Source organism: Hordeum vulgare, chromosome 1H (assembly GCF_904849725.1).
Source record: "Hordeum vulgare subsp. vulgare chromosome 1H, MorexV3_pseudomolecules_assembly, whole genome shotgun sequence".
In the NCBI taxonomy this organism is placed as follows: Eukaryota; Viridiplantae; Streptophyta; class Magnoliopsida; order Poales; family Poaceae; genus Hordeum; species Hordeum vulgare.
In genome coordinates, this window is record NC_058518.1 from 344,149,705 (window position 1) to 344,163,351 (window position 13,647).

The 13,647-nt window shown below is 44.2% G+C and overlaps 1 pseudogene; it reads right to left on the bottom strand.

Moving 5' to 3' along the window:
* Nucleotides 1–1,747: 1,747 nt before the first annotated feature.
* LOC123435225 lies at nucleotides 1,748–5,603 on the bottom strand (annotated as a pseudogene).
* Between the last annotated feature and the right edge of the window lie 8,044 nt (nucleotides 5,604–13,647).

Sequence of the window (13,647 nt, forward strand, 5' to 3'; positions counted from 1 at the left end):
TTACTCAAAGATCTAATGTCTACTGATCTCTCTCAATCTTATGGTTGAGATTAAGATAATTGCAGAAAGCACCATCAACTCAAATTTTAGTCTGCATTGGAAACCACCAAAATATTTCCAACAAGATAATTTTTGAAGAACAAAGGGAGTATATGACTTCCATTTGTCTAGGAATAATGTAGGTATTCCTATAAGGTAGAATTACCATATACATATTAACTTCTCATCAAAGTCTAGCACATATGTATTCGTTGAAGTTTCACGGCTTTAGGGGCAAGAAATAGTCTTAGTTTCATAGAACAAGATCTAATGTTTCAATATCAAGCAAAATAGTGCACTATCCTCACCAGTATCGAGCAACATATTATCTCTCACATTCTCTATTGGTTTGAAAGCACGGTTGGCTGAATACTCCTAGACCAGAGTTCTACAAAGGTAGTATTAAAGAATCTTGTAATGATGTGTGATCACATCATATTGTCAAAAGAAATTACAGTGCAAAATGAGCAGGCAAGGAACCATGACATGATTTCTGATATTCAGCATAACTAAGAAATCTAACTATGTTGGTTTAATATAATCACCAATGTCTTGATAGTCTGTAATACAATAAAGAATAGTATCGTTATCTTTAGTAATAGCAAGCAGAATCCATCAGATTGGAGTTCCAAGTATGAACAATGGCTATATAACATACCCTTGATTTTTGGCCCATCCATGTCATTTTGTATAAAATCCAGTACCACAAAAATAACAAAAAACCCTTCATTACACTGATAGTTCTTGGTCGGACTTCTATTATTAAGGATGAATTTTTCTCATCCGTGTTCTGGACATCTAGTCAGAGGGAGTCCCTTCGTGCACGCCGGCCCGAAACAGATACGATTGCAATGTTAGGGTTAGCGGAGCGACGCAAAACTGGAATGAATCAAGATGACAAATGCAATTGATAGGTAGAATCAGTTATCTAATCGCTGGAGGTGTGGCACCCGTGTTTGCCAGATTCGGCGCCGGGCCCGTGGTTGACAATTAAAGCATGCACCAATGGCACGTGAATAATATCTCTTACAATATATATATATATATATATATATATATATATATATATATATATATATATATATATATATATATACACACACACATATATATATTAGTCAGATCCATTGATTGATCAAAAATGGAATCATGATGTTTCAGTTAATGATATCGATAGAAACATTATTTTAGTGTGCTCTCTAGGCAAAGGAAACACAACATACGTGTCCTCTGTAGCTAATATAAAATCATCTGGAGTAATAGGCAACCATACCATAACTGGATTAATAAATTCTGAGGCAAGAAAATCTGTGAATAAGTATTACTGTTCGGACAAAATAAATGAGCTCCATGTACTACCCATGTAAGCCGGAATGGAAATCATCATATACATTTTCTATGCATCAACATATGACCCATAGAAAAAAAGAGAACACTTGATGTTCATCCGCATATACTTACTAAGACACAAAGAGAATGGTAACAGTTCCTCTGCTCTGTGAATGAATTCACATACACTCATTAGAAAAATAAAGAATGCTAATTACCCCTCTACCCTCTGCAGAGCCTAAGAAATATGAGTAAAAATTCGATCTGGTGGAACATAGCACCAGCTCCTGATCTATCAAGCAATACAGATAAAGCTATAATAATGGGAAATTAAATAAGCTCCATGTACTGGACAGGTAATCCAAAATGGAAACCACCATATACATTTTCTATGTATTGCATATACTCGTTAAAAAAAGAACACTTTATGCACATCCACATGTACTCGCTAAAAACGGAGAACATTTTGTGCACATCCAGATGGTAATTTCTCATCTACTATATCAATATGTATTCATCCAGACACACACTCGTTAGAGAAACATAGAAGACTAATTACTCCTCTAACCTCTGCAAAACATACGAAACAAGGGCTAAAAACTGATTCAGTGGAACCTAACAGCAGCTCCTAATCTGTCGAGTACAAAAGAAATTCCTCTAAACAAAACACATAATCTGTCAAGTACAAAGGCAGATCCGAAAACAGGGGACACGCATGTTTCCCCAAGCAGCAAATAGAAAGCAAATCACCAATTTCTCAAATGAGTGTAGAGTTTGTACCTTCGTTTTGCCAGCCACCTGCCCAGTCAAATACAAAAGAAATGTATTAGCAAGGTCAGTTGAACAGAGTAATGTTGCAGAGAGCGGAAATAGGTGCTTCTATGGATGCAAGATAAGATTACCTTCTTCGTTGGCTTGTTTAGCTCTTCCTCGTCTTCATCCTCATCTTCGTCCTTGTCCTCATCCTTGTCATCTTCTTCATCATCGTCATCCTCATCACCATCTTCCATATCATCAAAATCCTCAGCTTGCACAGCCTCACCGGTAAACCAAGAAATAGCATGAGGGATGATCGTATCCCTTATTGTAGACCTAAAAGTTAAATTTTAACAGCAACACAAATTCAGCAATATGGGTCTTCTGCCAGACCCAAATACACAACTCAATGTGTAGACATGGCATTATATGCAGGGAAATGGTCTCTTGTTCCCATTAAAAAACATGCATCGGAACATGAACAACACTTACCCAATATCGTAATCATGCTCCATTTGACCCTGAAGTTCATCATCCTACATCACAGATTGAATGAAAAAGTTTAGTATGAATTGTGAAGAATGCATAGTTTGCTCTCTGTGAAATAAGCAATGAATCTTGAACATACGGCATCTTCATCAATGTCCTCATCATCTTCAGCTACTTGTGGGGGCTGAAAAAGTTGAAGAAGTTGTCTCACTCTTCAGTTTTAGTAATAGGCTTTGTGTTCTTTGAACCTTTCTTGGGTTTCTTCTTTAGAATCTTCTGTGTCACATTTTTTCCAGGATACCACTCAATTTCAGTCCTCCAGCACACATGATGTGTTAGTCTAATAACCAATGCACATACAATCATCAATTACAATAGAACATGAGAATCCTATACATGAAACAACAACTAATAGGTAAAGAAATACTAACTCGATTGCTTTCTCCAAAATCGGGTCATCTTCATCAACCATATGATAGGTTTTTGTTTGGACAGAGTTCTTGAGGAAAGGATTTGCATGAAAGAAAAACTCAAGCTTGAAACCCTTAGGGTCATCAATTCTAGACCACTTCATATCCTTTAGATATTTCAAAATAGGCTCATCACGCTCTTGGATCTAGAATTAAGCAAGTACATAGTCAGAAATGTATTAAGGGAGGAGCTAAGAACACCTACAAATACAACACGCTATGAATTACCTCCTCACTCAGCACTTCATTTGATTTCAAAGCAGTGAGCCAGAAATCTGGTATTCCTTTAGCTGAAAAATGGTTAACAGAACATCAGAATGGTGATCTCTAAGAGGTAGTGTAAACTTTGATTTCATACCATCTGAATCTCCCCCCTCTGCAGCATTTTCACTCGTAGGTTCTTGAGCAACGCCATCAACCTCCACAACTCCATTTACAATGTTGTACCTCTGAAACCATGCAAAACAATGGAACAATTTGCACATAAGGAAATGGACAGAAGTTATATCTTTTCATATATTCACCTGAAACATTATAAACACGGAGTAAGCGTACCTTAGCGTACAATGGTTCATACAACTTCTGGTACTTGGCTTCAAGGGCGACCCTTTCCTCAAAAAACTTCCCCTCAATCTCATCAAGTAGGCTCCCCGTACGACTCTTGAAGTCACAACCATTCATATCCTCTGCACCTTGTTATCTATTTTTTTAGCTAAAATGCAATTCACACACATGAAACATCATGTAGTTTAATCAAAAAAATTACTCCAAAAAATATTTTAAAACAAAAAAAGGTGTGTCTTCTTATGTGAAAAATGAAATATCTGTAAATATAACTTCATAGACAATAGAATTAATACAAAAATAGCATCCCAACAAATTTTTGAAACACATAACTGCATCGGAAAAATCAGATCCTTCCTTTTAGGAAGGTGATCTCCATGCCCTTCTTCCACCCTGGCTTCACATCGATAGTCGGGATCTCCACCGGGATTGCTTTCTACAAATAGTTGCCATGAAGAAGTAGCCTTCAATGTTTATTTTAGCACCTAAAATCAATTTGTTGTTCTATTAAAGACATGCACCCAAAAACCGAGCAGGCTAAAAATGAAGCTGGCTTAAATATTAGTAAGAACCAAACTATTTGATTGAATCAGTAGAGATGTTGCACTGCTAATAATGTATCTTTGAATAGATCACGAACAATGGTGGTTGTCGCTGCATCTAGTAATGAAATCAAACATACCCAAGTGGTCAGCTACACATTTCTCACGGTTAATCTTGGGAACACATGTATCTCATACTAACATTAAATAATTCAGAATGGTTGACGAAGCTAAAATCAAAAGACGGCTTAAAATTCCTGAAAACTGTCAAAATCAATAATACAACTGAATTGTCAGATGGAATACAAAATTAAATTGCATTTATCAAGTTTAACCTCAACCAACTAACACAGTCTCAATATTCAAGAATGTAGTGGCTCTTCATTCTTAATCAGTGATAATGAATTACCACATGTGTATAGTAGAGGGAAGCAGAGCATTCTCACATGTGTACCACACTTGAATTTTCTGTAAATATAAGAGGGGCAGGGAAAAGAGGTTACTTACAAAACATTCATCGTCAGTATCAATCTTGGTATATGTATGTGTGTACATGAGCGTGGTCCTCGCGGTCGGTTCGGATGAAGCAGACCTTTCCGTGATTCCGTCCTTGGTGGCGAGGCTGAAGCTGTCTTCACAGGCGGCTTGTAGTTTCCATGTGTGCGTGTGCTTCTCAAAGACAAATCCATCCACGTGCATGTGTGTCTGCTTCTTGTGTATGCGCGGATCTTCACGAAGAATCAGTCCATCAGGCTTGGTTTCCTGGATCGGCCCCTTATTCTCGGCGTCTAGGAGAAGAGGACCCCAAATCTTGAACCTTTGAAGGGCGAGGGAATGGGGAGCAGATAAATCAGCCACTGCCCACTCCCGAGCCGTGGTTGCCGCATAACAATAATCGGAGCCATCGTTGGCCGATTGCTTCTCCTCGTCAACCTTCTGCCGTGGAGCGGCGGCATGGAAACTCTAGCGCCCCAATCCAACCGCACGCGCCAGACGACCGTCGAAGCACGTTCGCCGGCGAGCACCTCCGTAGCCACCGCCAGGCCTCTCGTTCTCCTCCCCCTCTCCTCCTCTTACGAAGATACGTGGCTGTTGGCCAAACAATTGCATTGAAGGCCACATAGAGCTCCGGCAACACCTCTCCAGGCAAACAGAGTACTGACAACCATGAGCCATGGAGATCGATTCAAGTAGTGGGATTTGCAGTGGGAGACGCCGAGAGGGTGCACGCGGTACCATCCGTGGTGAGCGCCATGGACGCACAGGAGGAGGACGACGGCGAGCGTCCGTCGTCCCCTGTCGCCGACCTCGGCGCAATATCACGCGGCGACCTCCTCACCCGATGCGCAGCCACGAACACATTGACGTTGACGCCGATCGGGAAGCACGGTGTGGTCGGGAGCACCATGTGCATCTCCTGACCGATCTCGATTTGGGGGCTGACTTAGGTAGAAAGGGTGTGGGAGGGTGGGTGCGCGACCGTTGAGGGAGGAGGCGCGAGACGTGGAGCGTGCGAGCGAGGGAGAGGAGGCGCGGCGCGGCGAGCGGGGGGAGGAGGCGCGAGCGGGGAGAGGAGGCGCGGCGAGCGGGGGAGAAGGCGGGCGAGCGGGGGAGGAGGCGCGGTGGCGGGGGGAGGAGTCGGGCGAGCGGGGGGAGGGGGGAGGAGTCGCGGCGGCGCGGTGGCGGGAGGTTGGAGGAGGCGGGCGAGCGGGGGAGGAGGCGCTGACCGCGAGACGTGGAGCGTGCGAGCGAGGGATTGATTAGCGCTAACGAAAACTGTCTACTTTCGTTAACGACGTTTTTAACCCTTGATTAAGTGATTAGACGGCTGTGATTGTGATTTGGATCTGCCCTCTCGTGTTTTTATTAGTAGAGTTTTATACAAAATAAAGCATAACTAAAAATTAAAGTAAAAAAGAAAGCTAATAAGGTGAAAAATGTGGCAGTGGCCTCCAACTTGCTGGGCCGGCTCGTTTATGAAGGCGCCTATATCGATCTAGCGTTCTGTCTCGCTTGAAACAAGCCATAGTGAAAACCTTCTAGATTTCATGAATGATGGGCGCATTGGGTCACCCTGTTTAGCGCATTTCACAGATCCGGGTTTTGAAAACCTTCTAGATTTTCCCTGAACCTGTTTCCTTCTTTTTCGTTTTATTTTTCTTTATTCTATTTTTTTTCTTCTTTTCTGTTCATGTTTCAAAATTGGTCTAGATTTTCAAAAAATGTTCTGGATTTTCAAAAACAAATCTGCATATTCAAAAAATGTTTGTTTTCTTCAAACAACGTATGGCTTTACAAATAAATTTTTCAAATTCGAAAAATATTTTTTTCTTTTTAGAATAATATTCCCAATTTTTTTAAAAAAAAACTGAGTTTCCAACGATTGTTCTTCAAATTTGGAAATGTTTTATACTTTTTAGGAAAAAAATTGGGTTTCCAAAAAATGTTCGCGATTTTCCATAATTGTTCTTCGAATTCGAAAAAAAATATTTTCTTTTCAGAATTATTTCTGGATTTAAAAAAATGTTCTGGATTTTCAAAAAATGTTCTGGACTTTTAAAAATGTTTTTCAAAAAATATTCTTGTCTTTCGAAATTTGTTCTCAAGATTCAAGAAATGTTCGTATTTTCAAAAATTGTTCTCATTTATAAATTTGTTAAGGATTTTTCAAAACTGTTCTCATTTAATAGTCTATACTCAAGGTTCAAAAAATGTCCGTGCTTTAAAAATATTTTTCAGCCTTTCAAACAAAAATGAGGTTTCCAAAATTGTTCTTCATTTCAAAATTTTGCTCTTAAGACTCGTAATAAATTCGTGCTTTAAAAATTTGTTCGCGGTCCCAAATTTGGTCAAGATTCTTTAAATTTATTCTTTGTTTGAAAATTTGTTCTCAAGATTCAGAATATGTTCATGCTTTAAAAAAATATTCGCATTTTCGAATATGTAATCTGTTTTTTTCATAAAAAGAACCTGGACCGGCCCAGTCCAGGCGAAACCCTGTCGCACCTGCAATAGGTAACGTGCATGCAGGGATATAATCTGGGCTGGTTTTACCGTATAATGCATAAAAAGAAAAGGCAACCAACGAGACAAAAAGCACCAAATCACTAATTAAAAAATATATTTTTCAAAGATCACTCTCACCTAGGTCGCAACAAGTGACGTACTGCATAGGTGACACTTGACTTGTGGCAACTTGGGCATTTTTTCTTTTTTGTAGATTCGTATTTCCAAAACGTTTTATCTTCTAAACAGTGCGTCCGAATTTCTAAACGTTTATACCGTTGGGTTTCACACATCGCGATCCTCAAAACTAGATCCCATGCAGATGAGTTTTGTCGAACTTTTTTTCACAAAAAAAAAGACCAAAAAAACAGGCCTCTCGCGATTGAAAAAAACAGAAGACACGTTTTTTCACTTTTTCCTTTCCGAGAGGCTCGTGGCTCTCACAAATGCAAAACTGTGCCTCTGGGAAAAAACATTTTTTTTTTCCTTTCGAAGAGGCAGACTCTCACGAAGGTAAAACCGTGCCTCTTGCAAAGGTAAAATTGTGCCTCTCTAAGAGGCACGCTCTCACGAAGGCAAAACCGTTCATTTCATTAAAAAAACAGAAAAGGTGTTTTTTCCTTTCCGAGAGGCACGGCCGTGCCTCTCGTGAAGGAAAAATTGTGCTTCTCGTGGAAGTAAAACCATGCCTCTCGTAAAAAAAACAGAAAATACGCTTTTTTTCGTTTTTGAGAGGCATGGCCGTGCCTCTCGCAAAGAAATAAATGTGCCTTTCATGAAAGCAAAACCGTGCCTCTCGTTTAAAAAAAGTAAGAAAGATTGGTGAAAACTGAAAACCAAAAAAATGAAAAAACAATCTAAAAAACCGAAAACACGTGTAAAAAAATTAAAAAAAATAGAAATCTGAAATAAATGCTCAGAGCGCGACACGTGGCAGCGTGTGAGAACGCGCGAAGTGACGGCCCATATAAGTGCTCGTTAGAATGCTCCCGAAGAAGCGCTTGCTAACTAGTTGCTTCAAAGAAAGAGACAAATATACCAACAACACATAGATGGTGTGTGGTGAACAAGGTATAGTTATGTCTCAACTAGATAAGTTGTAGACGTTTCCGTATTTTTATTCCCTTACAATGCATTAGCAGTTACTAGTCTTTTACGGGATCATTAGCAGTTATTCTTACTATAGATACAAGTGAAAATGTTGAACTTTAGCTCTGGTAACAATAAAAATTTCCAGCGGCCGGAAGTAAATCTAATTTTCCTTTCATGATTTTGACCCTGCGTTGCCCAACCAACTTGACTGCGAGAAGAAGACGCATCTTTCACCAAATCAACGTTATTGTAATCACCGCATCATCGTGGGCAGGGTACAACAATAATCTAAACAAGAGCCCCAGGAAGTAGAGCAAACCTATGCCTCCAACACCTATTCCAGATTCTACTACCAACGCGGTGACTTACAGCTGTGCATGAATGCCATCGATCCAAGGGCCTCGTCGCCCTGTCCAAAACCACCCGAAGCCGCGGCGAAACTGAACTAAACTGAGGCAAAATTGAAAAATGACCCCTGGAACGAAAGAACTCATGAATTGACTCCTCGGGAGAAATAATTCACCGGCCTGATCCTTTTGTGTGGCGCCCGACACCTAGGCGCCACACTGCACTTTGTGACGCCTAGGTATTCGGCGCCACACCCGCGATCACGTGGCATGTAGGGGCCCACCCCCAGGCAGTGTGACGCCTAAGCCTCAGGCGTCACACATTGTAATGTGTGGCGCCTGACCCTTAGGCGCCACACATTGACTTATACAGCCACGGGCCAGCCCCTTTCCCACCCCCTCCCTCATTCCCCTCCCCCAGCCCCTCTCCCAGCCACTGCCCCCCTCCCTCAAATCCTTCTCTAAATCACCAAATCTGAAGGTTTGGACCAGGCATTTGTTGTCCAATCACTCCCCTAACGTAATCCCCACCTCTCCCCTTATTCACAACCAAACATCCTTAACCCTAGCCTAACCATAGCCTAATCCTAAAACAATCATAATGCACACATCCAAACAACCATAATCCTAACCCCATCATACCCCTTATCCTAACATACAAACAAAACCAACAATATCATATACATCCCACATTTCATGAAAAACTAGGGTTTCCTCAAATTTGCAAAAAAAAAAGAACACAAAAGATTTCCTTTGGATGAGAATGAGGGGAGAGGTGGGGATTACCTTAGGGGAGTGATTGGACAACAAATGTCCGGTCCAAACCTTCAGATTTGGTGATTTAGAGAAGGATTTGAGGGAGGGGGCAGTGGCTGGGAGAGGGGCTGGGGGAGGGGAATGAGGGAGGGGGTGGGGAGGGGACTGACCCGTGGCTTTATAAGTCAATGTGTGGCGCCTAAGGGTCAGGCGCCACACATTACAATGTGTGACGCCTGAGGCTTAGGCGTCACACTGCCTGGGGGTGAGCCCCTACATGCCACATGGTCGCGGGTGCGGCGCCGAACACCTAAACGTCACACAGTACAGTGTGGCGCCTAGGTGTCGGGTGCCACACAAAAGGGTTAGGCCGGTAAATTATTTCCCCTGAGGGGTCAATCCGTAAGTTCTTTCGCCCCAGGGTCATTTTTGTCAATTTTGCCCTAAACTGAACACACCCGCACATGTAATTTTTTTCCTATGGTTGTCGCAACGCAACGCAACGCTGATCTGACGAAATAAAATTTCCGGTCCAACCTGCCAGGCCGCTTGTACTGCTGTACAGTCACATCGCTGAGCCGTACGCCTGTCGTGGAGCAGGCAAGGGGTAGTGGCGACACGCAGCACGCATGCATGGTCTGCTCCGGCGCTGGGCTCATCGTCCCTGTCGCTCGGTGCCCGCCGATCCGGTTCGAGTTTTGCCCGCGCGCACGGGGCTTTCGAAACTGAAACGGGTGGCATAGGGAGCACGCATGCTCACGGTTATCGTCTTGAACTCGCCTAGTCGGGTAAAGATTGCGACGGCGGCCGGATATGCTGCCCAGCCGGACGAAACCACGGAGGAGACAGGCGTAGATCGCTGTCCCCCCGTTCCCGGTGGCGCTGGAGGCGTCGAGCAGGGCGGCCTCACAGCTGGAGCGCGAATCTCGCTCTACAAAAAGAGTGGAGGCAGTATATATTCCCTCCACGCGTGCAGGTCAACCCTACTTGACCCCGTACAAGAGGCTTGCCTGGGGACTGACTGTGACTGGGGAGGCATCGAGAGCCGATCGGCCGCGATTCGATCCGCGACGAACCCGGCGCGGCCGTGGAAACCGCGCCGAAACTTCGCTGCTGGTCTCCACGGTTCAATCGCCGTAAAAAGAACAACTACAGTAGTAGCTGTAGCTAATACCTGTCATCAGCAAGTTGACGGACACGCCTATCAGTTTCTGCAGGCTAACAGACAAATGCCTAGTGTTTTTCTTTTCTCTTGTGAGTCCATGCAACTAGTGTTTCTGCACGTAGAACCTCGTCGTCGCCGGCCGCTGATTGAGAATGTTGAGTAAATAGATAATTTTTCGAGCAGATTAATCCATTAAATAATTACTAACATGACATTGACTAGGTTCATGACATACTGATCACGGAGTATACTAGCAAGTACTACGCATATAGCAGAAACATCTACGCATATAGGCAATACTACTAGTGCAGACACAAACAGGAGAGAGACAAACACATCGTACCCTCCGATCGGCCAGTTGGTCGTAGCAGCAGCGGCGGCGGCGGCAGTATCCTCTGCCGCCTTCTTCTCGGCTTCGGCCTTCTCGCGGAGACGGTCAGCTTCGCTTGATGAAGACATGGCGATGACGAGGGCGACGCGGACATAGACGAAGCAGACGGACGGAGGCGAGCAGTCACGTGATCGCTTCCCAAAAACCTAATCGCCCCTCTCCCGTACAGGAACCGGAGAGGCGAGGTTTCGGAGGCCTGCTCTCCCGTCGACCGTGTACGCGGTAAACGGGACGGAGTCGCCGGCCGCAGCAGCAGTCAAGGAACGAAAGCGTGAGGCAGATGTGATCTGATTCTCGTGACGGCTAGGGTAGGTGATAGCCTGCTTATAAAGGCGGCTGGGTGGAGAGACGTGGGCCAAACCCACGTCCGAGTCGGCCACGATCCGACGTCTCGGATCGTGCCTTGTCCGTTACGTATTCTCCGTTCCTGACCGGCAAAAATAAGCGCGTAGGTATGAGCTCGGCTCGGCTTATTCCCGCGTCGCGTCGAGGCGTGGCGTGGCGAGGCGGGCGGCGGAGGAGGAGTGCGTGAGGGCACCTTCTCTTCTCACTCTCCAATAGCATGTGGAAAAGAGACCCTTATAAAGGGGTCCAACTTCTCCTCCACTAGCGGGGTGGGACTAAACTTCCCACCACCTTGTCATGCCACCACCTACATGGGCCCTTGGAAATTTTCCTGAAATTTGTCTTATGGGCCTAAGGCCCATCTCTAATTTCAACAATCCCCCACCAGATCTCAAGGGCACATCGTGTTCCCTCGTTCCAAACACTGTTTTAATATACCAGCATTTCAGTGAAGACCTGTTAAGGTTGTGCTTCACCTAGAGCAAGTAGCTACACCCCTTTACAACTGAACAATGGACTATGCCTTGAATAGTCAGTTTGGCGTAAAGAAGCTTCACCACAAGTCTTACTAGTACTAGGCTGCCGAAGGTGACCCCTCGGGTGGAGCATATTAGTCACACTCCTGGCATATTCATGAGTTTACTAGAGATCACCCAAATCTCATAGACTGTGACCAGCAGTCAAGCTCATATAGGTGTGTTCCTCCAAAGATCGCTCTATAGGACAGCATCTTGCTTACATATAAGCTTTAGAACACATTAAGACAGTAGTCATCCTACCATACAGTATCCGAGAGTATTGCATCTCCAACGGAGTGGGTTAGTAAAGTTACTCTCCTTAGTTCACCACTGGCTTGTTTTCCCAGGTCCTACTTCACGGGATCTCCGATCATATAGGTTGGGTTACTGCCATGGCAACTCATGTGGGTCTCATACCCATCTCCCTCGGTGCACTGTCTACCACAACACGTGATAGCCCTTTAGTAAAGGGATCTGCCAGATTCTTAGCCGTTTGGATGTAATCCAACGCTATCACTCCGGAGTTTCTCAAACGTCTGACAGACTTCAATCTCATTCTTATATGTTTGTTGGACTTCATATTGTCCTTTGAACTCTTCACTTTAACAATAACTGTTTGATTATCGCAGTTCATAAGGATAGCCGGAACCGGCTTCTCAACCACAGGTAAGTCCATCAAAAGATCTCGAAGAAATTCTGCTTCGACACCAGATGTGTCTAATGCTGTTAATTCTGCTTCCATTGTCGACCTTGTTAAGATCGTTTGCTTGCAAGACTTCCAGGAAACAGCACCACCCCCAAGAGTAAACATATACCCAGTAGTGGCCTTCATCTCGTCAGCATCAGAGATTCAATTCGCATCACTATACCCTTCAAGTACCGATGGGAATCCCGTATAGTGAAGCCCGTGGTTGACAGTACCTTTCAAGTAGCGCATAATTCTTTCAACACCACGCCAATGAACATTGCCCGGGTTTGCAACAAACCGGCTAAGTTTGCTCACAGGAAACGCGATGTCAGGCCTCGTTGCGCTAGCTAGGTACATAAGTGAACCGATAATTTGAGAGAATCTCAATTGATCTATAGCTATGCCTTTAAACTTTCGAATAAGCACACTAGGATCATATGGTGTTTGACAAATTTTGCAGTCTGAATATCCAAAGCGACTAGAAATCTTATCAACATAGTGGGTGTTGGGGAACGTCGCATGGGAAACAAAAAAATTCCTACGCGCACGAAGACCTATCATGGTGATGTCCATCTACGAGAGGGGATGTGTGATCTACGTACCCTTGTAGACCGTACAGCAGAAGCGTTAGTGAACGTGGTTGATGTAGTGGAACGTCCTCACGTCCCTCAATCCGCCCCGCGAACCATCCCGCGGTCAGTCCCACGATCTAGTGCCAAACGGACGGCACCTCCGCATTCAGCACACGTACAGCTCGACGATGATCTCGGCTTTCTTGATCCAGCAAGAGAGACGAAGAGGTAGAAGAGCTCTCCGGCATCATGACGGCGCTCCGGAGGTTGGTGGTGATCTTATCTCAGCAGGGCTCCGCCCGAGCTCCGCAGAAACGCGATCTAGAGGAAAAACCGTGGAGGTATGTGGTCGGGCTGCCGTGGAAAAGTCGTCTCAAATCAGCCCTAAAACCTCCGTATATATAGGGGGAGGAGGGGGAGCCTTGCCTTGGGGTCCAAGGACTCCCAAGGGGGTCGGCCGAGCCAAAGGGGGGAACCCTCCCCTTCCAAACCGAGTCCAACTAGGTTTGGAAGGAGGAGTCCTTCCCCCTTTTCCCACCTCCTCTTTTTTTTTTCTTTTCTCTTTGATTTTCTTCCTA